A 25469-nucleotide genomic window follows, 5' to 3' on the forward strand; every position below is an offset into this window, starting at 1 on the left:
AAGAGCATTTTTAAAAAATGAATCTTATTATTAGAAGAAAGTGAAAACATCTCATAAAGCATAACCCTAGAAATGGAAACACATGTCCACACCCAAAGAAGCTTGTACACAAATGTTTGTGGCCGCCTCATTCATAACAGCCAAAGGTGGAGACAATCCAAGTGTCTGTCAATGGACAAATGGATCCATGTAACTGTGGGCTATCCATACAATGGAATATTATTCAGCCATGAAAAGGAATGAAGTGCTGACGCATGCCACAGCATAGATGGACCATGAAAGTTACAGCGTACAAGAAGCCAGTCACGAAAGACCTCATTCTATGTGATTCTGCTCATACAAAAGTCCACAATAGAGGAATTGGAATGGACAGAGACAGGAAGTAGATTTGTGGTTGCTCAGGGCTGAAAGGTACATGTGGGGGAGTGGGGAGATAAAGGAGTGATAGCTAAAGGGTACAAGATTTCTTTTTGAGATAAAGAAAGTTCTCAAATTAGCTGTGGTAGTGGTTGCACATATCTGTCAATATACTAAAAAACATGGAATTGTATACTTTGGGTAAATTGTATGGTGTGTGAATTATATTTCAATAAAGCTGTTAAAGAAGAATAGATTGAATAGGATTTTCAAAAGTCTGTTTTATGACTTTTTAAAAATAAATCGGTTGAGAACTTTGAAAGACACACATGCCTACCCTTCAACGCTTCTGCAGCTTCCTAAGTAATCCAACGGGTGATTTCCAGTGAGCAAGTCTTCTCACCCTTCCATAAACCAAAAAAACTGCTGACTCAAAAGTGGGCAGGCCTGCATTTTTTCTATTGACTTATTTCCATTTTTATGGCCAAAAGCAAATTTATTTTCTACCACTCAAATGGCAACTGAAGCTTCATCTTCTTTTCAATACATCGTTTTTCTTCTCTGAGCCAAATTTTATACAATGCAAAAGATCCCTGGATTTTCAATTGTCAATAGGTGAGCAAATGATTTTTTTTTTTTTTTTTTTTTTTTTCTTTTTTTGCCTGGAAGATGTTTCTGAGGAGGAGCTCACAGTCACCCAGCTCCCACTCTTCTCTTCTGTACATCTCCTCATATCTAATTTCTCATAGAAACTGCTATCAAGTGGGTATAAATAGCTTTTCAAAGTTAGGACGACACAAAATGTCAGGCTTATACTGTTCTCATTAGTCGGAGCGTGCTTTCTTCCCACTCATTTATTCCCACTGATAACTTTCTTAGGCAAGTTCAGCGTGTCCTAAAAGCAGCTATTTCCTCTGACTTTCACTATAATGACTTGGATCACTGACCTGATGCGGCATGGCACTCAGCCTTTCTGGAACATATTTTCTTCATTAAAAACTGTGACGGATGATGAGAGAGGATCCCGCCACCGTGGGTCAGGCTGGAGATAACCACAGGCAAGGAAGTGGTAAGCCTTCGCAGTTCAGCACACCCAGGGCTCAGAGGAAGATGGTCCTCCCCAAGGCTCACGGTTTCTAAGCCCACACAATGTTTCAGTTGGGGTCACCAGGCAGAGAGATGTCAGACACTCTGAGGCTCAGGAGGCTGCACCTTTGCAAGGCAGAGCTAGGGAAGGAAAGATGGAAGGGTCCCTGCTGCCCCAAGGAGTCCAGTCCTGAGGCATCAGTGTTCAGTGGGACGGAGGAGGAGCTGACCCTCCCAAGGGCGGGGCCACGCACTGGCTAGGAAGCAAGGACAAAGGGGGCCCTTGGTACCTGCCTCTCGGGGAGTCACAGCTGAGGGCCCAGGACCCTCCTGGCTGTCTTCTCATCTGCCCTTCATCCTGTGATGAGACAAGAGGGAGGCTGCCAGTTGGATGCCCACCTGCATTCAGCCCTCCTCTCCAGGCGAGCTGACCTCCACGGCCCAGCCTTCTCCGTTAGAGCCTCTGGGCCAGAAGGTGTTCATCAAAGGCTGCCCAGAGAGCCTTAGAAATAAGTTCCCCCATACCAGGGACAAATGGCCTGCCCAGCTCCTGCTGCCCCACCAAGCCCCCCACTACCAAGAACAGGCCAAGGCCAGACCAGAGATGGTATCCCACCCACAGTAAGGGATTAACAAAATCATCTGGCTTGTCCTTCATAGAAAAATTAAATCTAAACAGCCCCCCGGAATCCAGTGGAGGAAGATACCACACAGAGGCCCTCACAGTTCCCCTCTGAACTGGACATGAGAACTTCCTGCTCCCTCCACCAGACCACAGAAAGGGCACTAAAACTCCCGAACATCTGCCTAGAGCAATAGCAACTCCGAAGTCAAGTGTCTGGTTACGTGACACAAAGGTCAGCCAGCTGCAGCCAAATCCCCACCTGGATGTCCAAGAAACCAAGGACAGAGAAGCCAGGCCCCTGATGACCCACAAGATCTCAGCCAAAACTCCTCCACCCCACCGCCCTGGGCTGCTGCAGCTACCAGGCAGAACCATCAGAAGTGCATGGAGAGAAACGCAAGCCTTCGGCCCACACTCCCCGGGGCAACCCTGCTTTCTTGTAATCCTGGCGGTCCGTCGTGCATGAAGCAAACAGGATTTGGTGTGTACATTTGGAAGACTCTTTACATATACAGGTTCACAAAGCAGAGAAAATTAATCCTCAGTAGACCCATAGTCTGATTTGGGGTTTGGAAATTATAGTCCCTAAAAATACACACCAGGACATACTTTATATTTTTAATGCAAATATTTACATTCCAAACAAAGGAGCATGGAACTTGAAGCCGAGCTATTTATACCAGCTATAAGAAACACGAGCAGCCTCCACATTTGTCGCCTGAGTAGATGGCTCCGCTTATATTCCTGAAACAACAACCAAATTTCCATAACATTTTCCCCTAAGGCTCTCAAGACACAAAAAACTGTGGTTACTACGTTTTAATAGCCCCAAAACCTAATGCCAGGAAATCCAAGGTTATTCCATTAGGCTCTCGACTCCTTGGGAAATTGAGTGACAAGTGTGAGCTCTCCTGTGCCACACTATCAAACTTAGGGTTCACATAAAATCTCCAGGATAAACTCGCCTTTGGAAGAATCATTTTTAATTGATGCATTAATGCAACACGTGGCAGTCACTGGCCACTAAGTGAGAGTCCAGCTACACAGATGTGCCGTGAGTCCCAGACACCCTCCTCCTGAAGAGTCTCATCAGGCTGGGAGAGCAGACCCCACCCGGGAAACTGTAGCACAGCACATTGTGGAACAGGGTCAAGGTTGAGAAATACAATAGAGGAAAACTGCAGAAGCTCAGAGGAGGAAGGCTCCACCTGGATGCGGGAGGGAGGTACAGGGAAGAGATGGCAAGAATGACAGGCAAATGCTTCCTGAAGGCAGTGGGGGTGGGAGGGCTCAATGATGAAGTAGGCAGATGTGGGAGCTCCCCCTCTCCAGTGGCTGGAGGACCCAAGTGTAGCCAAGTCCAGGCCCGGCTGGCCAGACAGACAGAGCCAGGTCTGGTAGAAGCAGAGGCCCTTTGGGGGCCTGGGACCAAGAGAGAGGAGGCAGAGAAGCTTCTCCAAGCCCAGGCTAGGAGTCAATCACTACCTCAGCTCCCTGTGAATTGCGTTCAAGTTAGAATGCGACCTTGAGATCCATGGCTCACCATTATCTCAATCATGCTCTGCCAACAAGTAGGAAAGAGATGTTCTTGAATTTAAAGCCAGATTATTTCCTGGAGCAGACACCACCACCTACTTGACACACTGCGGCCACCTCTACCAAGTACGTACCTAACAGATGCCATTGACCACCCTCCCACCGTGGGCCAGGCACGGAGCCCAGCATGTCATATTCCTTGCCACGGGGCGACTCTTCTCCACCACTCCAGATGTTTCCTTCCATGAGGAGGACGCTCCCCCTGTGTAACTTTCCTGTTGTCTATACCTGGTGGTGTCTACACCATCCCAGGAATATGGAAGGAGGGCCTGGACGTGACAGCTCAGCCCTGCCTTTCCCCATGGCAAGGAGGCCCTTCACCCTGCTGGGAGAGGCTTCTCCAGCTCCACAGGCGATGGGGTGGGCAGGTCTGCCTGACTGCCCCAGTTCCCCACTTCTTTGCCCACTGGTTCAGCCACATTCTCCAACAACAGCTGCAGTCGGGATGGCCATGGCATGCGGATTTCCACCTGCCTTCCTCCTCCTGCATCTCTCCATAGGTTTAGACCTCGCCCAGAAAAGAGTGGTTCCACGTGGGGAGCTCCCCTGAACCCTAAATTGTACTCTTTCAAATACTCAAGCCATCCAACCAGGTAGAGATCATTAACCCCATTTTACAGATGAGGAAACCGAGATGCAAGGTAAGCCACTTGACCAGAGTCACAGGAATGGGACGAAGCAGTACTGCATGAACTTGAACCTGAGTCCGCGTGGATCCCAGGCTCAACCCACTACCTGCCCTGCCCCACCCAGTGCCTATGGCATCTAACACTTGAGCTAAAAGAGCATCCTTGTCACGGGGACCAAACATTTGGCTGACAAGAAACGTGAAGGTACAGGTGAACTTAACCGCCATCAGCATGAGTGAGCTGCCAGGGCTTACAAAAGGGAACACAGCTGCCCAGACCACTTTCATGGAAGGGTAAAATAATACATCTTACACCTCTCTCGACCTCTTAGACTCTGAAATGCAGGCTCTGGCCTCCTAGCAAAGGTGCCATGGGCCCAGTCCCTCGGGACAGCTACCTACAGGGACACAGAAGAGCAAAAGCAGGACAGAACCTCCCTAAGATAGATCCAGGGCCACCCTAGGAGGGATGGCATTGCCACTTCTCCTTGTATGCCCTCCCCCTTGGTGGCCACACCACTATCTTTTTGACCACAGGGAGCAAAAGGGTCTGGCAGGGGCGTATTCCATTTCAAGAGAAAATGCTAAGCCACCAAGTTCCAGCCTATTGTCAGAAAAACATAATTGTGCCTGGCCTGTATCTAATTATTTGCCCATGTTGGGGTATTTTCCAGGCACCTGGGTGCCTGGGCTGTCTGTTTCAATATTTTTACCACAAATGCAATTCTGGAAAGTGTCCAAGTTTCCATTATAATGATACCCTCTGCTTTTGAGGATCTGCCAGCCTTACTTTCTTCAGAGATCTAAAAGGCCTGGGCCATGATGAGTTCTAGAAATGTAAAATAGGCATCAGGGAGAGCCTGCTGAAGCCAGGAGGCCCCCCTCAGACCCCCTCTGGGCTCTTTTAAGCTGGGAGTGGGGCGAGATGTAACATTCAAGTGAGCTACACCAGCACAGTTCCACCTAGAGCTGCGCGGTCTCCTCTCTCTGGTTAATTGCGTCAAATATGGGCACAGCCGAGCTGCTCCACAGCCTGGCTGCAAGGTCAGCTGAAGGGTCTTGAAGGGTAGCTGTTTACCAGTGTTCTCCTCGCACAGATGAGGAGACAGAGTCCAGAGAATGAAGCCACCACCCTAAGGAAACCTAGCTGGAGCCAAGGCTTGCAGGGGCTCCTGCCTATACCCTTTGAGGTAGAATATACTGGAATCAAATATGGAGACATGCATGGTGAGGAGCTCCAGGGCTAAAGAATACCACCCGAGCCAGTGCTTACTGAGCACTTACTGGATGCCAGGCACTGTGTCAAGCACTGGCAGGTATTAACTCTTTGAAAAGACACCCGTCCTCAGGCCAGGGCCGAAGTCTTCCCTGAACACTCCAATCTCAAAGTCGTTACCCCGGGCTCCTGCTGCACTTTGCCAAGCCCTGTAAGGTGCCTGTCAACGGCGTTACGTAACTCTGACTTGCACAAGCTCCACCTCGCTCACTGATCTGAGTGCTGTGCTCTGTGCTAAGCACTGAGTCTCTGCTCCCATGCACCTGGCCCAGGGCTGCAGGGCAGAAACGCCGCAAGTCCTGCTGCAGACGGTCTCCTTTCCTCCCCATCCCTTTGGAAATCAGCAAAGATGAGAAACTGCTTCCCACTTGCCACCTCCCCACAACTTAACCACTTGCTGATTCACGCCGCCTCCTCCTTCTGGAGCCACAGTTGCTCTTCTCCCCTCACCCCCTTATTTCCCTCCTGCCTCCACCGTCATTCCCAATCCCTCCTCCTGCACATCCGGATGGCTGAGAGCTTGGTGTGTGTCATCTCCAACAGCCTCCCAGCCCTCTAAAGGACACGAAGGGATACACCTGTATGACCTGCCTAGCAGAGGGCCAGCATCAAACCTGTAGGGACACAGCACGTGATAGCTCTTGCAATGAACTGTCTTCCCATACTTACAATTTTAAAAATCTATATTGGCCCAAATGGACACAAAACCTTTCTCCTTCCTGGACACTCCTAACTAGACACCTAGACTGGACACACTAATTAGATAACTGTTCCCTTTATGCTCCATCTCCTGCTGTGGAGACACAGGTCTACACATAAATCATTTTGTCCCAGTGCTTTATTTGAAAGGAGAAACCATCTCAGTAAAGAAATCAGACCCTCATACTGGAAGCCAATAAAGAAATGCCTTGTGCAGTGGAAACACTCAGTCTCCCAACACTTAGCCAGCTAAGTGCAAACGTGATCTCCTCATTCACAGCACAGGAACACAGTGACCCTTTGAAGTAACTTAATCTCATACCTGAGCGTCCCCTTTACAGACCAGAAGGGGAGGGAAGCTGCATGATTCTCACCAGTGACTGAGTCACTTCCAAATCACAAGCTGCTAAAGAGACGTCCGCTGGCTGATTGCTCAGATCAATGACACTCCCAAGTCAGCTACCACTTTTAAAAACAGTCTCTGCTTTTAGAATTTAGACGACTCCTCTTTCATACAAATGCGCTCCAAACAGCATCTCTGCAATCCTGGGCCTGCTGAGGCCCCAGGAAGGGGGACAGTGCCTGAATGTGTAAATGGGAAAAATGAGAGCTGCCAATTACAGGGAATGTCCACTCCTCTGGGAGTTTCTAAGAGGCCTCAGCCCAGCACAGCAGAGATGAAGGAGCTGGCCAAGAGCTGGAGATCAGAGACCCCCTGACTTCCCACTTACTGGCTATGTGACCTTGGGCAAGTCACTCCCAACTTAACATCATACCTGAGCATGCCCTGCTCACGGGGTGGGTGACTCCCACCCACTGCTCTGAAACTCAATGTCCACACCTGGAAAAGGAGGCTCCTCACACTCCCCCGAGTCCACCCTCCACTCCCCCACTCCTGCTCCGAAGCCTTGCTTTGCATCACTGCCCTTCTGGGCTCTTTCGGCAGCTTCTAGACCATTTGTCTGTCTACACAGCCAATTCTGCTTGTCCCCCTCCCATGAGGGCTGGGACCCTGTCTGTCCTATCCCCACCAAATCATCCCAGAGGCTCAACTGCAGGATCTATTTGGTGAAAGGAATTATATGAAAAGGTTCATGCAGATGACTTTCCACATCATGGGAATTCATTCAACAGCTGCTGAATGAACGTATGGCACGTTGAGTACGTGAAGGAGCTCTGTCCGCCTCACCTCCAGCCTAGACCTGGCCACAGGCATGATGGGCAGCCATCAGTTCTTAGTCTCTGGGCCCACGATGGGTGTGGCTCCTGTGCCCTGCTCTCTGATGCAGTGACACCCTTCCCAGTAGATAAGCACTGGGCCAGATGGCAAGCTTCAGACCTCCTGGAAGGGCACTCACCCCGAACCCTCTACCATACTTCTGGAATTTGAGCCCACATTTAAATACCCAGGCTGGAGAATCCTCTCAAAAACTCACAAGACCTATCAACTCTGTGTTCCCCCCAACTGGCTGAAACTGAGTCGAGGCTGTCCCCTGTAGTTGGGCATGTGCTTACCTGTTCAGGACACCCCTGGGGTCTCCCTCTTCTCCCCAGCCCCCTCCACTAGCAGGGCACCTTCCAGCCGAACTCAAAAGGGCTTCGACCACCACAACCCAGCACTAATCTACAGCTTCCCCTACTGCAGACTCCTGGCGCCCAGCAAGTTAACTTGGGGTTTCTTTTCTGCTGTTTCTCAAGACGCCAAATAAGTAGAATCTGCTTCCCACTTTACCAACCTTTCCCCAAACACTTCTTCTTGACGCAGGAATTAATCTTCTCTCTTCTAGGCATGTGAAAAATCAAATGCTTCTGACATCTCAGCTTTCCTGGCCAGGGGGAGCAGCAACCAGGGATGACAAAGGCGTGGAAGGAAACTGCAGCCCTCACGGCAGCCACAGTGACCCCCGGCTGGGTCCCTGGCCAGGACAGTGGCTCAGATATGGCAAGCTTTGATCATCCAAGAAAAGCAAGACACACATGTGACCATTGTGGCCCGACCTGCCTGCCACCCCCCCCGGACAATATCCTGGAGAATTACCCCTGCACGCTTCACCTACAAGCCAGCTCACTGCAATCATCCAGTGTCCAGAGGAGAGAGCCACAGAGACAGGGCTGGACTTCTGCAGAGGGTCCCTGAGCTGGCTGTCCTGGGGAGCTGGACTTTGGAGGTAAGCCCAGACCTGCAGCTCCACCTCCAGCTCACCTATGTGCCCACAGGAAGGCCATGACAAGCCACTTTACCTCGCCAGCTCAGTGTGCCCATCCAGGAGGTGGCAAGAAAGAAAATCTTCTGACAGTTTCTCAGGAATTTGGGGAGAAAAATTTGTTTGGTAAAAACTACCTACTTAGAAGGCATTTTTATTCCTGTGCTACTTTGAATAAAATCATATATGATCTATGTATGTATTTATGTATCAATCAAGAGATGCTAGTTCAACATTCAGTTTGTAAAATTAGTAAGTGCCACGTTCTGGAAGGGAGGGTTCCTGATTTTGCAAGGTTGCCGGTGGTGGGAGGAGGAGCAGGAAAGCGGCGGATGGATAATGGTCCAGGAAGGTCCAAGGAGGGTCCAGGAGAAACGCTAGGCAAAACTCTAGGCCTCAGTTTACTTCAGGACCCCTCGGGGGGTGCAGATGCCCTCTGAGGCCTTTCTGCCCCAACACTGGGAGGCTACCCTAGCCCACCGAGGCATCCCACAACACTCAGGAATTGCAGCTGATAAAGTGGGGCTGGGGGCACTGCCAGGGCGCCCAGAGGCAAGGTGAGTCCCTCTGCTCAGTCTCACTGACCAACTTGTCACATCCCTCTGCAGGGCATCCCGGAACCACGCTTCATTCCCGAGAACTCGTACCATTAACTTATCCAACGTGAACAAGGCGAAGGCGCCCAGCTGTCACAGCGGCTCCGCGCACGCCGGCAGACGAAGAAGGGCCCCGGTCCCCAGGAGCTGGTCCCAGCCCCCAGCCTGGCAGTCTGCTTCGCGGACTTCCCTACACCCGGCGCGGACCTCCAGCCGCCAGCAGCCGGCAACCCAGCCCCAGCCTTCCTCGCCTATACCCGCCGTCCCAGCCGCGCTGGCCGGCCCCGGGCGCAGGGCGGGCAGGCAACGTGGGCACCGGGACCGCGACGGGGCAGTCAAGCAGCTGTGCCCAGGACCCGGGCGGCTCCGAAGCCTCAACACGTACACACTCGAGCGCACGCCGGCCAATAGGTTGCCTGGAGGAGTCAGGAAGGCGCTTCCACGGCTCTTCATTCATTCATTCTCCCAAAGGCAAGGTTCCCTTCGCCCCGGCGCCTCCATCCTGCCATCCCAAGGGGCCAATTGCGCCACAGCCCGCCACCCAGCCACCCACAGCCACCGCGTCCTATCCCCCCGCACACACAACCCAAGAGACTCGCATTTCATCTCCACTGCCAGAGTCGCCTCCGCGCCCGGGCCGCTACCACCTGGCTCCCCAGCTTCGCCGCCCCGCAGCCCTGGATCCCCGCCTCCGGCCCCACCGCGCGGCTCAGACCTGCCTCGCTCGGGTCGCCGCACCCAGGCCGGCCAGGGACGCCGCCGCCACTGCTGGGAAGCGCCGGCAACTCCCGAGTCACGCCGCCTCCCGAGACGCGGCGGGGCGCAGGGAGGGGACAGCAGTGGGGGCGGGGCGGGGAGGAGGAAGAAGGAGGGGGCGGGGAGCAAAAGTTCACACCGCTCGGGGCTCAGCCGCGCCCCCATCTCTTCCCAGGTCCGCCCCCGCCATCTCCCTCCCAGAACCGGGTCCCACGGGCGTAGGCGCCGGAGAGCTCTGGCCTCGCAGCCCGGAACGGCCGCAAGGCTAGAGCCGGGGTTCTGGAAGCGTATCCGAGCTGGAGACCGGGGAGAGAGTGGCTGATGCCCGCTTACCTCCCCCGGGCCGCGCCTGGAAACTTCCCCAAAGTGCGATAGGGGTGTGGGGGCGGAGCGCAAGGCAGAGGGGAATCCCCGACCCCTACCACCAAACGACGCGCGCTCACACCGCGAAAGCACTGGTCTGTCCGTCGGTCGGTCCCCCGCCTGCGGCTCCCAGAGCTGGGCGGTGCAGGGGCGCCCCGATTCCGACTACTGGGCTCCTTCTCCCGGATAGCCCGCCCGTGCGTTCCCCGCGGCGTGCGCCACCCGCCGGCCTCCGGCAATCCACGGCGCCACCACGCCACTGCTCGGTCCCCTGTCCCCTCGCTCCGACCGCGTCCTCCCTGCGAGGGAAGGGGCGTGCGTCGCCGCTGGGCAACCCTTCCCGCGGGGTCCTCAAGCGCGCAGGGCTCCGGAGCGCCGCCAGGACCAATGGCGAAGGGACACCTCCCGCTGGGGATCTCTGAAGGCTCGGGGAGGCCGAGCCGAGGGGCGCGGGGCCCAAACCTACCTCGGCTCGTCTCGCTTGCTCGCAAGTTCATTGTCTGCCTGGGCCGCCGCGGCCACCGCCACCACCGCGCCGTAAGCGCCGCGGGGAGTGAGGCTGCGCGCAGCCTCCGCAGGTCCGGACTCCCTACGCCCAGCCCCGGCCGCTGCGGGCGCTGCCTGGCCAGAACCCGCGGAGGGGCGCCGGAGCCCCGAGCCCCGAGCCAGACCTCCTACCGCCGCTCCTCGCCGCCCCCACCTCGGCATCTGGCGCCTAACTTGTACCTGAGAAGCCTGAGTCCAGCCCGGGAGCCTCTGCGGCTCCGGCTCCGCGGGAGCGCGCTCAGCTGCCGAGCCTCTAGCCCCGCATCCAGGGCGCGTCAACCTGACTCCGCGAGCGCAGGGAGGAAAAGTTTGGGAGTGACGTGCAGACGGCGAATGAAACATCCAAAGAGAACCCTCCCCCCGCCCCATGTCGCGCTGACACACATCAGCTCGAGTCTGGAATGCGAGATCAAGGCGTGTGCGCCGAGCGGTGGGTTTGGCCCCCGCCCCCTCCCCCTCCCCCTCCGAGTCAACACTGCTTGTGTGTTGCGGTGATTCCAAATAAAAGCACATCGAAACCCCTGAAGTCTGACAGTGACACCTTGCCAGAGACTTTTTTTTTTTTTTTTTTTTTTTTTAAGACGGAGTTTCGCTCTTGTTGCCCAGGCTGGAATGCAATGGCGCGATCTCGGCTCACTGCAACTTCCGCCTCCCGGGTTCAAGCGATTCTCCTGCCTCAGCCTCCCAAGTAGCCGGGATTACAGGCGTGCACTACCACGCCCGGCTAATCTTGTATTTTTAGTACAGACGGGTTTCTCCATGTTGGTCAGGCTGGTCTCGAACTCCCAACCTCAGATGATCCGCCCGCCTACGCCACCCGAAGTGCTGGGATTACAGGCGTGAGCCACCGCGCCCGGCCGCCAGAGACATCTTTCAGGAACCTGGCGGTCTGGAGCCAGCCCATACATTAATATTCAAGGCCACGGCGCTGGTGAGTTCGGCGCCCTCTGTTGTATTTGCATCCCAGGAAGGCTGGCCTGGCTCTTTGGCCCGGCGTGTTTGCTTCCGCCGGGAGGTAAAGCTCTGCAGGACCCCGAGCGCCACTGCCTGCCGCAGTGACCTGGAGTCTGCTCCAGGGAACTACCTGGACAGCGCGAGGGGCAAGAAAGCGGCACCAGTGGCCAACTCCACTGACTCTGGGCTGAAGATGTCATCAGTTAAAGAAAAAGACACATGAAATTCTGGCAGATTCGCTCAGAGGGCCTTGCAGCACCAAGCCCAGCCTCTCAGGAAACTGAGGTCCAAGGGGCAAAAAGAATCTGCAGTTTTTTGCCGGCCTGTGTTCCCGTGGCCAGAGTCCAGCACCCTCTTCCTCCAAGCAACCAGCAGTTGAAATGAAAGTGCTCCGTTAACTATAGACTACATGCCACCGAAGGGTCATTCCTGACAGTGCCTTCTCCCCATTATCTCTTTATTGCTGGAGGCTTCATCTCACCCCCCTGAAGCTACAGTCCACCCTGAGGTCATAAACTTCTGCTCAGCATCCATGGCAACTAATTCAGAGGTCACCATCAGAGGATTATAACTGCAGATGGGAAACCGGGATGAGAGGGGAGTTCTTTAAAATCCTATCTTGTTTTCCTACAAATAATGCCTCTTACATAAAATCTGCAAAGAACCATGAATGCAGCAAAGAGACTTGCCTTAGAATATCAGACGAGATTGCTTTTTCCATATAGACTCCACTTGGTGATTTTTATTCTTTATTATTTTTTTAAACAAAAACCTATTTCTGAAAATACAATGAGCTGCTTTTTGCAGGGTTCACAATTCCCAATAGATGATGATGCCATTTTTCAAGGTCTCACACATGTTGTGGCTTTGGGGCTTATTTATTAGCTCCCAAGAAAAGCCTGCCTTTCAGCGAGGTTTATATACTCGAGTAATTGCATCAGGGGACACAGAGCAGGTTGCTGTTAAAGAGGGTTGGTTGTACATGCGTCTGCAAGGAAGGCCCTGGGCCAGGCAGCTGTCAGACCAGTGTGCAACGGGTTTAAACAAACACAGGGAAGGGTCTGTGGAAACGGCGAGGAGGAAATCCCCTTCTGTAAGGGTGTGTGGAACATTATTCTAGGGCCACACATACTGCCGGGGAATAATGCCTTGCCTTTCCTCCCTCCAGGTAAACACATAACTCCGTTACGGAGATGGCACTGGGCCCACCCAGATCACCTTCAAATTCAGGTGTCAGAAACCACAGTTGACATGAAGCAAATTGTTTTTAAGTAAAAATCACGGTACCGCTTTGATACGAATTCCACCAGGGACTTTCCAAAGGTGTTTATACACGTGCCTGAGATTAACTAGAGGGTGATTTTTTCCCTTTCAACCTTAATTTCAAAAAATTACCCAAGAATTGCACTTGGGCCTGTTATTGCAGAGAATTGAAAGAACACCCAAATGCCAGGTCCCTGTGGGTGGGTGGAAGGATAGACAAATAAATGTGTAACTGCAAGAGAGGTTGGTACTAACGTGGTAATAGCAAGTCATGGCTGAAAAAAATGCAGATACTGGCCAAGCACAGTAGCTCATAGCCTGTAATCCTAGCGCTTTGGGAGGCCGAGGCAGGCGGATCACTTGAGGTCAGGAGTTTGAGACAAGCCTGGCCAACATGGTGAAACCCCGTCTCCACTAAAAATACAAAAATTAGTGTGGTGGCACATGCCTGAAGATTGAAAGAGAATCGCTGGAACCTGGGAGGCAGAGGTTGCAATGAGCCGAGATCACACCACTGCACTCCAGCCTGGGCGACAGAGTGAGACTCCCTCTCAAAAAGAAAAAAAAAAAGAAAAAGAAAAAAGAAAGAAAAATAAAATGCAGATACTTTCAGAAAATAAATCCCTGCTTCCCCTGTGTGCACTCTAGGCCCCCACAACTGTGGATTTAAATTGCCTGGGTTTAAATCCTACTTCTGTCACCCACTAGCTGAGCAACCTGGGCAAGTCACTTCTTCCCATGTCTGGGTTTGAGGCTTCTGATAGCACCTACGAATAGTTGACTGAGATGTTGATCCCAACTCTTCACTCTCCTGTGGTGGTTATTACACATATGCATCCTTGTCACGGCCTTCCAGTGTGGGGATTGCACTTCCCCATTCCTTGACTTTGGACTTGCTTTAGACAATGAGATAATGGGGAATATACCTGGATCAGAGGCTTGAAGTGTGCTTGGAGGGCCCGACCTGCTTTCCTCTGTTCTGGTGGTCCACCATGAGAAGAACACGTTGCTGCCTCTTTCAGAGAGGCTTCAGAATGAACACACATGGAGGAAACCTGAACTTGACTTGCTGTCTGGAGCCTTGTCACTCCACATACAGCAGGACTCACAGCTGCTACAGGCAACCTACAGACATAAGAGCAAGGCAGGGAAAATGCTTATTGTTGCAAGCCACTGAATGTTGCAAATGTTTTGTTACACAGCATTGTTGTGGCTGTAGCTGGCTGATACATGGCCTCAGTGGCCTGGTGTCAAGACTGAAGACAAAGTATTTTAAAAATACTCAGCACAATTCCTGGGACACAGTAAGAGTTGAAAATCGTAGTTCTTATTAGTAATCATTATTATTGCAAGTAGTTTTATCCATGATAGTCACATAATTGAATGTTTGTTAACATGCAATTGTGTAATAAATTGAATCCATGAATAAGTATAACTCGAATAAAGATTCTGTAAGAGATGCTACAAGGACACCAGCAAACTGGAATGTCAGGGACCCGCCACAATCCTTGAAATCACATTCACTTACTCATTCATTATTCACTCATTCAGCAGACACTCTCTTAACACCTGCTGTGTGCCACTCACAGAGCTGAATGTTGGCACCACTGAGGTCACTAAGACTCAGCCACCTCCTGAAGAAAGGGACCTTCAAAGTCCCACGTTGTGACAAGCATTGTGCTGAGCACTTTCCCATGCCTGTGAGGCCAGTATTACTTATCCCCATTTTTCAGGCCAGGAGACTGAGGCTTGCAAACCAAACACTTAGGCAAGGACAAAAAGCCACGTCTGTTCCATGAGTGCGCACCAGTGCCGATGAGTTCAAGTTCATAGTGGGCAGACCCATTAGGGAAGCACCGTGGGGCAGGGCAAAGAATGGACACACCTTGTCACTCTCTGCCTCCTGCGTGCTAAGAGGGGCTCAGTAAACACTGAAGCTCAGGAGCCCCAGGTCCTGCTCCTGCCACTGAAAAGGGCTGCACCTGGACGTGAGGGAGCCCTTCGGGTCATTGCAGAGGCCTTCAAATTCATTTTGGCAGCCCTGGCTTCAGATTTCGGCCACCTCTGCCACCAGCAACGACCTGCCTCCCACTCTGTGACTTTGACAAATTTAGACTGCTCAGTAACCTGAAGTGCATTTCACTTTCATAAATTTAGCAATGCTCTGGTTAGGTGGCTCCCTTCTGCAGTAATGCATCCATTAAGTGCACTTTAAGCCCATTTTGGTATGCTAATCCATCACAAATCGACGTGAAATTTGGGTTCTTGTGAAAATTTCCTACACCCCATCCAAAACCTCTACCGGATTTAGGACAATAACAACTAGTGGTTCCTTAGAACAGCAGACTTCGGCTCTGCATCAAACCTTCAGTGAAAAAAGGAATGGGGTTAGTTTTAAACCAGTGTCCAGGCTTGTATATTCACAAGAGCCATCTGCTCTTACAGGGTCCTCCTGAGGGGCGGTTCGCATGTTCCAAAAGTGCTGCTGCAGCTTTAAGATTTCAGAGCTCTATTCCAGAGAAATGGAGTCCTGTATGTCTCTGCATTCACCACCCCTAGCTCAGAGCCTGTAAATGTTTATGAATGACCCAGTTAGAATCACCTGGCTTAATTAGCACTTACTCATTCATCAGACTTAGTTAGCTTCATATGATTTCACTATGTCCTGATGAAGACTGGGGATCCTAAAACACAGGCAGATGCCTCTGAAGGAAAATCAGATGCAAACCCCCAGTGCCTCCAGTGATGACCACGTCATCAGAATGGTGCAACCTGTTTATCCTACAGCCTCTGAGGCCGGAAGGAATGTGCAGCCAGTAATTGACAATACAAAGAACCTACAGGTGATAAAAGAGATATAATGTCATTGTTATCACCACCTAAGACTCTGTTGCTACCAATTGTTGAAGGGCAGCACCTATTAAGTAGATGTTTTTAGCTGCGTAATAGATATTTCGCCAATAAGATAAAGTTTACAGCTGGTAGCGTTCTCACTTACTTGCTTCTGTCATAAGATCTACAACCCATTCAACAGCAAAAATGAGCTGTTGACTTGGTAAATTTAGAGCAGCATCGCCTGCCCTAGATGTGAAATACCTCAGCCTTCTAAATAAATTTCATTTTCCTGGTTGAGCATTTAATGCAGTGAAATGTTACAAAGCGGTGTTTAGAAGGATAATAGAAATGAACACCCACAGGCAGACGCAGCGAGCAGTGCATCATGATGGGCACTCCTTCCCAGCCCAGCTTTGCTTCCAGCTCCAACCCAGACCTGCTTCACCCCCACCACCCCGGGCTCTGTGGGTGTCCACCGTGCACCTTCTCAGGCGGTGCCTGTGAGAGAATCTCCATGACATCTTTACTGCTGCTCCTTTACCCCAGTGCAGTGAGCCATAGTCCTCTTCCCAAGCCTGGCTCATCTTGGAAGTGCCTGGACAGTTTTCAAAATGCAGATTCCTAGGCCCCAATACCAGAGATTCTATGACAGTGGGGTGGGGCCAGTCATCTGAATCAGAGTGTCTGGGGTGGCACCTGGGCACCTGTGTATTTAACAAGCTCCCTCAGCGGCCATTGACCTTTGAGAGCTGCTGGTTTGGACCAGTCTCATGTCTCCCACGAGGCTGTCACAATAGCCTCCTCCTGCCACTTTCCCCGCCTCCTCTCCCTGCTAGCTGCTAACTGGTTCTTTCTACTTACACAGCCAGGGTCTTTCCAACACACAGATCTGATTCTGTCGGCCCCATGGCTAAACACCTTTGATGCCTACCCTTAGCGCCTCCACTGCGCCAACAAGGTTAGCCAGGTCCAAGTCCACATTGCCAGGCTGTGCAGCTGTGGCCCTGCCTCTTCCCTGGGCCCATCTCCCTCCTTGGCTCCTGGACACCCATCGGCTCCATCCACATGGCTTCCCAGAGTGGCTCAGGGGCAATAGACAGGGTGGTTCTGAAAAGATGAGTCCTGTGACAATGGCAGCACAGAACACGGGTGTCCACTTCCAGGGACTCTCTGCTCTTAGATGGGGGTTGGCTCTTTAGGAGTTGCTTAGACAAAAGCAACCACCTGCTGTGGGTATGGCTGTGGGTGTGGGTGAGAGCTGGGGGCGGGGAGCAGTGTGAGCACCTGTTCAGAAGTGTGCCCCACCCCCACCGGACCCGTGGTAGGCTCACCTGAGCACTAGGTACATGGGCCACAAGCGCCCAGACTCCGGCTCTGACCTCAACTCCACTCTTCCTTTGCTGTGACCCCCTCTGAGCCTCACATCCCTCCCTGTGACATGAAATGTGGAACAGGATTCTCTCCTGGGACGGTCCCCTGTCCAGTGTCATCCAGAATCGGTATCTCTCATTGTGAGAAGTGAACAGAAAGGGATTTCCTCACTCTCTGAATTGATCTTCTGTTGCTGAGTAAGAAATTTCCAGCAATTCATGACTTAAAGCAGAATCCATTATTATTTTTTTTAATCTCACAGCCTGTAGACCAGAATTCTGGTGGGGTCTCTGCTCTGGGTCTCACAAGAATGAAATGCAGGTGTCGGTCAGGCTGGGCTCGAACCTACAGGTCCTGGGGAGGAATCCAAGTCTTGGCTGTTGGTAAACTGAGGCCCCCATTTCCATGCTGGGTGCCAACATGGGTGTACTCTGTATGCTTAGAGGCCACCCACATTCCTTCTGTGTGACCCTCTCCACCTTCAAACAGCAACTGCATTTTGAGTCTTTCTCACTCTTGAAGCCCCTCTGCCCTCCTTTTCTACCAGCTTTTAAGGGCTCATGTGATTCCATTAAGCCCACCGAGGATAATTCAGAATAACCCCCTCTGCTGAAGTCAACTGATTAGTAACCTTAATTACATTTGTAGAGTCTCATTTCTTATGTAACCCAATATATTCACGAGCATGACACCAGGGCACAGGTAAAGGTGATGGGGTGATAGGGGTAAAGGTCACAATTCTCCAGAGAAACAGAACCAGTAGGATGTATGTATGTGTGCATGCATGTATGTATTTGTGCACTAGAAGAAATTCACATGATCATGGAAGCTAAGGAGTCCCAGCCCTCAGGTCTCAGCCTGAGTGTGACAGAAGGCAGGAGGGGGCCGGCATCCCAGGTGAAAGCAAAGAGAGAGAGGACTCTTTCTTACTCAGCCCTATGTTCTATTCAGGCTCTTATTGAATTAGAGGAGACCTGCCCTCCCTGGGAACCCTGGCCTGGGGAGGGCAGTCTGCTTTGCTCCATCTACCAATGCAAATATTAATTTCATCCCAAAACACTCTGATATGGTTTGACTGTGTCCCTACACAAATCTCATCTTGAACTGTAGTTCCCATAATCCCCATGTGTTGTGGGAGGAACCTGGTGGGAGGTGATTGAATCACAGGGGCCGTTACCCCCGTGCTGTTCTCATGATAGTGAGTGAGTTCTCATGAAATCTGATGGTTTTATAAGGGGCTTTCCCCCAGACTTCACTCAGCATTTCTCCCTTTTGTCGCCATGTGAAGAAGGGCATGTTTGCTTCCCCTTCCACCATGATTGTAAGTTTCCTGAGGCCTCCCCAACCATGCTGAACTGTGAGTCAATTAAACCTTTTTTCTTTTTAGATTACCCAGTCTCTGGTATGTCTTTATTAGCAGCATGAGAATGGACTAACACATACCCCCACAGACAGACCCAGAAAAAAATGTTTGACCAGATATCTGGGCACCCCATGGCCCAGTCAAGTTGATACATAAAATTAACCATCCCAGGGGTCATTTAAAATTCAGCCTATCTCACTCTCTGTGTTAGGAGTTCCAACCAGCTAGTTTGTCCCACTTCTTCAGCAAATATTTTCTGAGCAGGCTCCAGGGATATCACACATGAGCTTCCAGGACTCCCACCCTACCCTTGGGAGGCCCACAGTCTGAAAGGCTTCAGACAGGGAAAAACCGGGTGCCATGCCCATGTCAGGGCTGGGGCAGGTGGCACCCCCCATCAGGTGCAGGTTCTTGTGCACTCAATGAGAAGCCAGCCCAGGCAAGGCTTCCCAGCCACATCACTCCAGGCCATGCTCAGGGATTTGCCTTACACAGGGACTCCCTGCACAATCACTGACTCACCATGTTCTTTTGATATAGTCACATAGAGGCAGTTGACACTGAAGTATACACAGGTGAGTTGTATGGTGGCTGGGAGTTGCTTCAATAATGGGCTGTGGGATGAGCTGGGGGTGTCAAAAAATGAGACCAGCCAGGGTCATTGAGGCTGGAGGGTGGCATGGTGGTGTTCATCCCTATTTCTGGTCTATATTTGGAAACATTCATTTAAAAAGTGTTTTAAAAATGCATTTTAAATGACAGTTTTTGTCTTCCTCAGAAAGGAAAAACCATCATCATTTACCATTAAAAAAAAAAAATCACAGAGTAAATACAATGAAAAGAAAACAAAGTTACTCAACTCCAACCAGGTACTAATGAGTCCTTCCTCCTTGTTAACAGGAATGTGAGTGAGTGTCAGAGTTTAGGGCCCAGGGTCCAGCAGGCTTTCTCACAGGGATCAGTTTTTAGCAAGATGCATCAGTTTTCTTTTGATCTTTCTGATTTTAAGAAAGCTGATAACAAAATACCCGTCTCAGTCTGTGGCCCTGCTGTCTTTAGCACTGGATGTCTGCATCACCTAGGAGCCCCTGTGGTCTGGGTGAGCCCTGTCTGGGCACACTGCATGTGTGCAGGGGGAAGAGGGATGCAGGTGGGAGAGGGGCCAGAGGATGGAGAGAGCACTGGAAGCAGCCAGGGAGAATCCACTCAAGAAAGGGAAGCTCCGGCTCAGAGATGGCCTCCGAGGCCCCTCCTCCCACCTCAGCACTCGACCTTCTTCTCTGGATCCCACTTGCAATCCCCCTGCCCTTAAGACTCAAGACCTGGAAGCACTGTTCATGCTCCCCACCCTCTGCCCCAAGCTTGCCCTGGGAAAGGGCCCAAGGGCCCTCCACACCCTAGTTTCAGCGTCCAGTGAAAACCCCACCTCTCCCGCCATCCCCAGGTCTAAGAGGGGACTACTTTGTTGTCTGCTAAGCCTCTGATGTCCTGAGCATTTGAGGAGGTTGAGGTGTCGTGTTCTCAGCCCAGGCACAGCTCAGGGGCCTACACCTGAGGGCTACATCCCTGAAACCCTGAGGGACGTCAGCTTCACGGCTGGTCCCTCCATCCAGAATTGGGCTTTGGGCCTTCTGGTCCCATGTGAGGCCAGGCCTCCTGGCCTCTTGGCCTTTCTGAGTCCAGGTCTGCAGTCCACCCCAGTCTCCAAGGACAGGGGCTGAGCAAGGATACAGCAAACTACCTGTGCTGAAGCCACAGGGGAGGGATGGGAGTAGAAGCTGATCCCCCTCAAAGAGCGCAGGGTCTAGGGGCAGTGAGTGCTCTCCTGACCTTACTGTGAGGGACAGGGCAAGGGGAGGCTTACCCCACACCGAACTTGTGCCCGGCACTACACTAGGGCATGCCTGTTAGCTCAAGCGAAGACACTGCAGCCTGCCACCTGCCCTGTTCTGGCCACCCTCAGATGGTGTACAGCATGGTTGCACAGTCCTGACCCACCCAGGCCAGGGGGGCTGGGAAATGAATGAGAGCTACCTTGGGTACCTACCTTGGGTGCTGAAGACCCATTCCCAGGGAATGGGTCTTCAGCACCATGGAGCACACATGCCCATCCAAGGAAGCCGCTATGTCTCAGTTCCCACTGGATGGAGCATGGGAGTCTGAAATTTGGATATTATTGTGAAATAGCCCAATTTAAAAAAAAAATCTTGGATTGGCAACTAAATCAGAAAAAATAATTGTACAATATAGTGAGATCCAATGCCATCAGATTGCAAGAGAGTCCCACAGGCTGTCACTTTGCAACCTCTGGGGTGATAAACACCAGCAGCTGAGTCTGTAGCTCTGCACCAATGGCTTCCAGATGCTTCAGCTAAGCTGAGCCTGAAGGGCTTGAGTAGGGCTAAGAGGACGCTGCCCCATCTACAAGCTCAGGCAGTGGGCAAAATGCACACAGCTTTGTAGGAGTTGGGATGGGACTCATTGGCCCTTGAATCAGTGCCCTGTTCAGAGTACCATCCAACCCAGAAATGGGCCAGATGCTGTCTGAGAATCCCACCCCAGCAGACCAGAACCAAACTGGAACCCAGGTGTCTCCTCCAGGAGCCTGAGGGCCACCTGTCACCTTGCTCCAGATTTGCATGTTTTTGCTCCAGCAGCATATGCCAACAGGGGCTGCAAACATTTTCAGATGACAATGTCACAATTACAGTCCTTGGGGCAGTTTGCTATTTCCTGTTTTCTTCTTTTATTCCCAAGCCAGGCCAGGCTCTATCACAGGAAGGGGTACAGGGGTGATGGAGCTGAGACTAGGACAAAACAGAGGTGGAGCAGGGCCTACAGATGGGGACAACTCAACGATGGACACCACCTTTGATGGTGTCCCTGCTGCCTGAGGCCACCTGCCTCTAAACATGGCATCACAATGACTTCTCGCTTTGGAACAGAATTTGCAAAGGCTCCAAGGTTGATGTTATATTGTCCCCTAATGTGGCCTTCAGGTCTGTCCTAGGAGAGCAGCTATAAGCTCTAGCCTGCCCTGACAGGGCTGCAGGGGAGGTGGTTGTGGATGTTGACGGTGTACCTTTCATGGGATGCTTCTTTGCCCTGGTGGACGGCCTGATTAAGGCCCAAGTGTCTGACCCATGACCAGGTGTCCTTGTCCCTTGTGCTGGCAGATGCCCTTGTGGCTCTTGCCTGACTTGTGTCCAGTTTATTCCTACCAAGATACCCACTCTCTAGGACAGCCCTGAGCAAGAGGGAAGGTAGATTTGGGTGTGTCAGTCAAGTGAGACACAGAGAAGGCAACTCAGCAAAACACACGAAATAACAGAAGCAGATGTTATTACTTACAGGTCCCAGAGAGAAGAGGGCAGCATGCCTCAGGGCCAGTGGGCAGCAGGGAGCTGTCTGGGACGCGCAGGCTCCACCAGCATGTGTGGAGCAGGGCTGGGGGGACCCAGGGGCCAGAGCCTTTACTGGGGTCCAGGGCTTACCTAAGCAGGTTTTCCATGGGAGTTGTAGCTGGTGGGTTTAGAGCAAGCAGGCACAGGTATGGGGTTGCTGTGGCCGAGAGGGTGTCACTGGGGCATATCTACTCAGTCCATGCTGTGTGGACGTCAGTGGAGTGAATCGAGTAGGCTGTACCCAGCTGTCCCATAGGAGGTGGGGGCATGGTCACCAGGAGGCCTGGCATAAGGCAGATGTCTGGATCAAACACATTGAGAAACTGGGAGGAACCGGGAGGAACCAAAGAAATGGAAACTGTCAGGGGGGTCTAAGCTCTACCTCTGGTCTGAGAAAGTTAAATTTATATTCAAAATGGATGCTGGGGCAACGTAAAATTCTAAGAATTCAGTCCAGGTGGAGACTTGGATCAGGCGCCACCCCCTCACTATCCTCATGCCTCTGGGGATATCTGGCCTCTGGTTGGGCCCTGGGTGGGGGCGATTCAAGGAGGGAGGAGCCCAGCATTTGAGAAGTGAAGGAGTGGAGAAGGACATCTCCTGGACCACAGAGGCCCCCAGGCCCTGCACTATGTTTAGGGCTTCTCTCCTTCCAGAGTGAGAAGCCCCATCATCTTTACCAAGATGAGGAGGCCGTGCCCAGTCATCCTCTGAGCCAGGTTCTTGTCTGCCTCCTGCAGGTGCCCAACAGGGGCTGTGTTGGAGACAAAGCTGAGAGTCACCCTCAGGCCCCATCTGCTAATTATCTGCCTCCTCCAGGCTGGGCCTCTGTAAGTCCTGGGAGTGGAGCACCAATCTCTTCCCAGCAGGGAGCACATCTGAACCAGCCTTCCAGCAGGCCTTCCCCGTGCCTCCAAGGCATTCGGAACTCAGAAGGCTATTCCTTTAGGATCTGCCTCCAAAGCAGCCGAGGGGGGCTTCTCTCTCCCCCAAGGAACCACCAACTCTAACACGTGCATCCCATCTCTTGTCCTCAGGCCAACCAACCAAAGTTGTTACTTCACTGGCTGCAATCAGGGTCTACAGCTGCCTCCCCGGTGGGAGTGGCTGAAAAAACAATTATTTCTTCTTTCAACTCAGTTAGAATACTGAGCCGATAGTTGAAGAGGCAAGGAATCAAATATTAATAGAAATGGCTGTGTAATTCTTATTTGGAATATTAATTTATGTGAAGGGACCAGGGACCGACAGACGAATCCTCTTCTGTGAAGTCCTAGTGAAGGAGCTCTCCCCAGTCTCATCAAAAAGCCTAATACAAATAAACAAGTTCCTGAGGCTGAACAGGACCTGCCCCAGGCAAAGCGCTGCAGCAGCAACACACCAAAAAATAATCATGCCATAAGTATCTCTGTGCAAACGCATTTATATTCATCCAGTTATTTGGGCCCTGGTACCTATCTCTTAAAGGTTCATGTAGGAAATATTAATGCCCCATTTTATAAATGAAACAATAAGCTCAGAAAGAGGAAACGTCTCACCCAGGGACTCACAGCCGATAAGTCATAACTGTATCAGGAAGGATTGAAATCCAAGTCCTGCGCTCTCCCTGCTAAAGCCCCTGCACTTCAAAAATCTTAATCTCACAGCATCCCTGGGTCTATACTTTATTCAGCCCATTCTGTAGAAAAGGAAACTGTATTTGAGAAAGCATTGTATTTGACACTTTCCCAAATCCCCTGTAGCATCCGTCCACCCACCCATTCCCCCCTGTAGCTTCCCAGCACCCTAGGAGCCTAAGCCATGTTTCCCAGGATCAGAACCCATGGGGGTGGTGCATCCACATGTGTTTTGCAGTCTTCAGGCTCTCCGGCTCAGTATTTAAAAAATATCAACACACCAAAACCACAGAACACAAGGTTTCCGCACCTTGGCAAATTCCCTGCTGACTCAGCCAGGCTGGGAGGGAGCCAAGTATGGTAACTCCTCCGGCCTTGCGTGAGAAATATTTATTGTTGAATAGTCCTCTGTTTAATAAAAGGCACTCAGGCCTCTTGGCGGGGCAGAGAGGCTCCAGCGAGCACGACTATATTTCCCAAGCCTGCCACTTTCCGGTGGGATTGCTCAGGGGCAGCTTCATCCTCAGTTGTCTGGTAGAGCTTGTGTTTTCCCTCTGCAGAGCACAGGGTGCGACCATGATTTACCTAAGTCAGAACAGGTTTTTCAGTTTCCATTTTCACCCTATTTTGGTTTTGCTTGGTGAACTAGGCAAATGACTTAACTCCTCTGCACTTCCGTTTGCCCATCTGTGAAATGGCTAGAATGTAAGGTAGACACTGATTGATCTGTAAAGAGCTCGCCTCTGATTCACCTCCAGATAACATGATTCTTCCCAGAAGTGAGAGGTAAGGGCTTGTGTTCGGGGCTGAGGGGAGTCCTTCCTGGAGGCTGAACAGGTGGGTCTGCGTTGACTTGAAAGGAGCCTTTGAAATAAATGCCAGAATGCAACAGAGAAAATGGCAAAGGACTTCAGGGCACAGGAAAACTAACTCCACTGTTCAGTAATGCACGAAGCTTTTTATGATGCTTATGAGAAAAGCTCCTGTCTGCAGAGGAGGGGCCAACAGAGCCGGTTTCAGAACAGAGTGTTCATAATATATGGGATTCCAAATCCCAACGACCAAAGACCAGGGGGGTTAATCATGTTTCAATTACCTCCACAATTGCAAAGCATGATATTTATGTGATGTGCCCTGGCCGTCTCTGTGTTAAAAGCATCCTTCCACTTGCCATAATGAGCACCTTCATGTCTGTTCCCTCGTCCCACCCCCACCTGTCCTGGGATTACTTATGTTCAGACTGGGAATTGATCACCGGCTTCCGAGCTTCAGTTGCCAGGATAACACACGGGGCTTTTTAATCTGTCAGGCTCCCCTTTGTTCTTTGGGGACTGGCTGCTGAGCAGTGCCCAGCAGGGGTCAGAGGCAGAAGGGCAGTGGATGCTTTGCAGGGTGTGAGGGGAGGTGGCCAGGGCACCTGGTGTTGAGCAGGCTGGTGACTCTGGCCCGGGTCTCTCTGAGCCCTCTAATGCTGTAACCTACTGCCTGTTGGGGCGATCCATCAACAAGCCTGTCATCTTTCTCCAAAGCTGCCCTAGCCTCCCTGATCGTAAGCTCAGTGAATGACAGTCGCCCAAGTGAGGAGTCTGGGAATTGCCCCGTCCCCAGCTGGATTCCACTGTTGATAGCTCAAGGCCCTGCTTCCTCCTCCCCTGCTGCGTTACCATGGCCCCATTCAGGAGTCCATCCCCCGTGTGGAGATCTCTGCAACGGCCTCCCGAAAGGTCTCTGTGCCCTGTACACTCCACTGCCTTCTTTTCATTGTAGCCAGAGCTCTCCAGCCCGGCCCAGCCTGACCCACCACCTCATCCTTTCCACCATGCAGCCCCCATCCGCCTTCCTTGCCGCCCCCCTGCAGGCACCCGGAGCACTGACGGCTCCCAGACACCCTTCTGCCTCTTGTCCCGGCTCCCGCAGCCTGGAATCCCCCT

General features: G+C 51.8%; 3 protein-coding genes across 6 annotated transcripts in view; 2 read left to right on the top strand and 1 right to left on the bottom strand.

Moving 5' to 3' along the window:
* Positions 1–11130, bottom strand: part of CHST15 (carbohydrate sulfotransferase 15) — an 85878-nt gene extending 74748 nt beyond the window's left edge. Inside the window, exon 1 of one of the 4 annotated variants that reach the window (XM_050803739.1) lies at positions 10913–11130. The gene's annotated coding sequence lies outside the window, so the exon portion shown is untranslated. Of the gene's footprint in view, positions 1–1304; positions 9208–9782; positions 9863–10652; positions 10672–10912 lie in introns of those variants that run through there. The other 3 variants (XM_050803743.1, XM_050803741.1, XM_050803742.1) reach the window with 3 other exon arrangements.
* ABRAXAS2 (abraxas 2, BRISC complex subunit) overlaps positions 1–25469 on the top strand; it is a 943775-nt gene that overhangs the window by 182654 nt on the left and 735652 nt on the right. The gene's annotated exons all lie outside the window — the stretch shown is intronic.
* LHPP (phospholysine phosphohistidine inorganic pyrophosphate phosphatase) overlaps positions 1–25469 on the top strand; it is a 661086-nt gene that overhangs the window by 118830 nt on the left and 516787 nt on the right. The gene's annotated exons all lie outside the window — the stretch shown is intronic.

This window comes from Macaca thibetana, chromosome 9 (assembly GCF_024542745.1).
Source record: "Macaca thibetana thibetana isolate TM-01 chromosome 9, ASM2454274v1, whole genome shotgun sequence".
NCBI lineage: Eukaryota > Metazoa > Chordata > Mammalia > Primates > Cercopithecidae > Macaca > Macaca thibetana.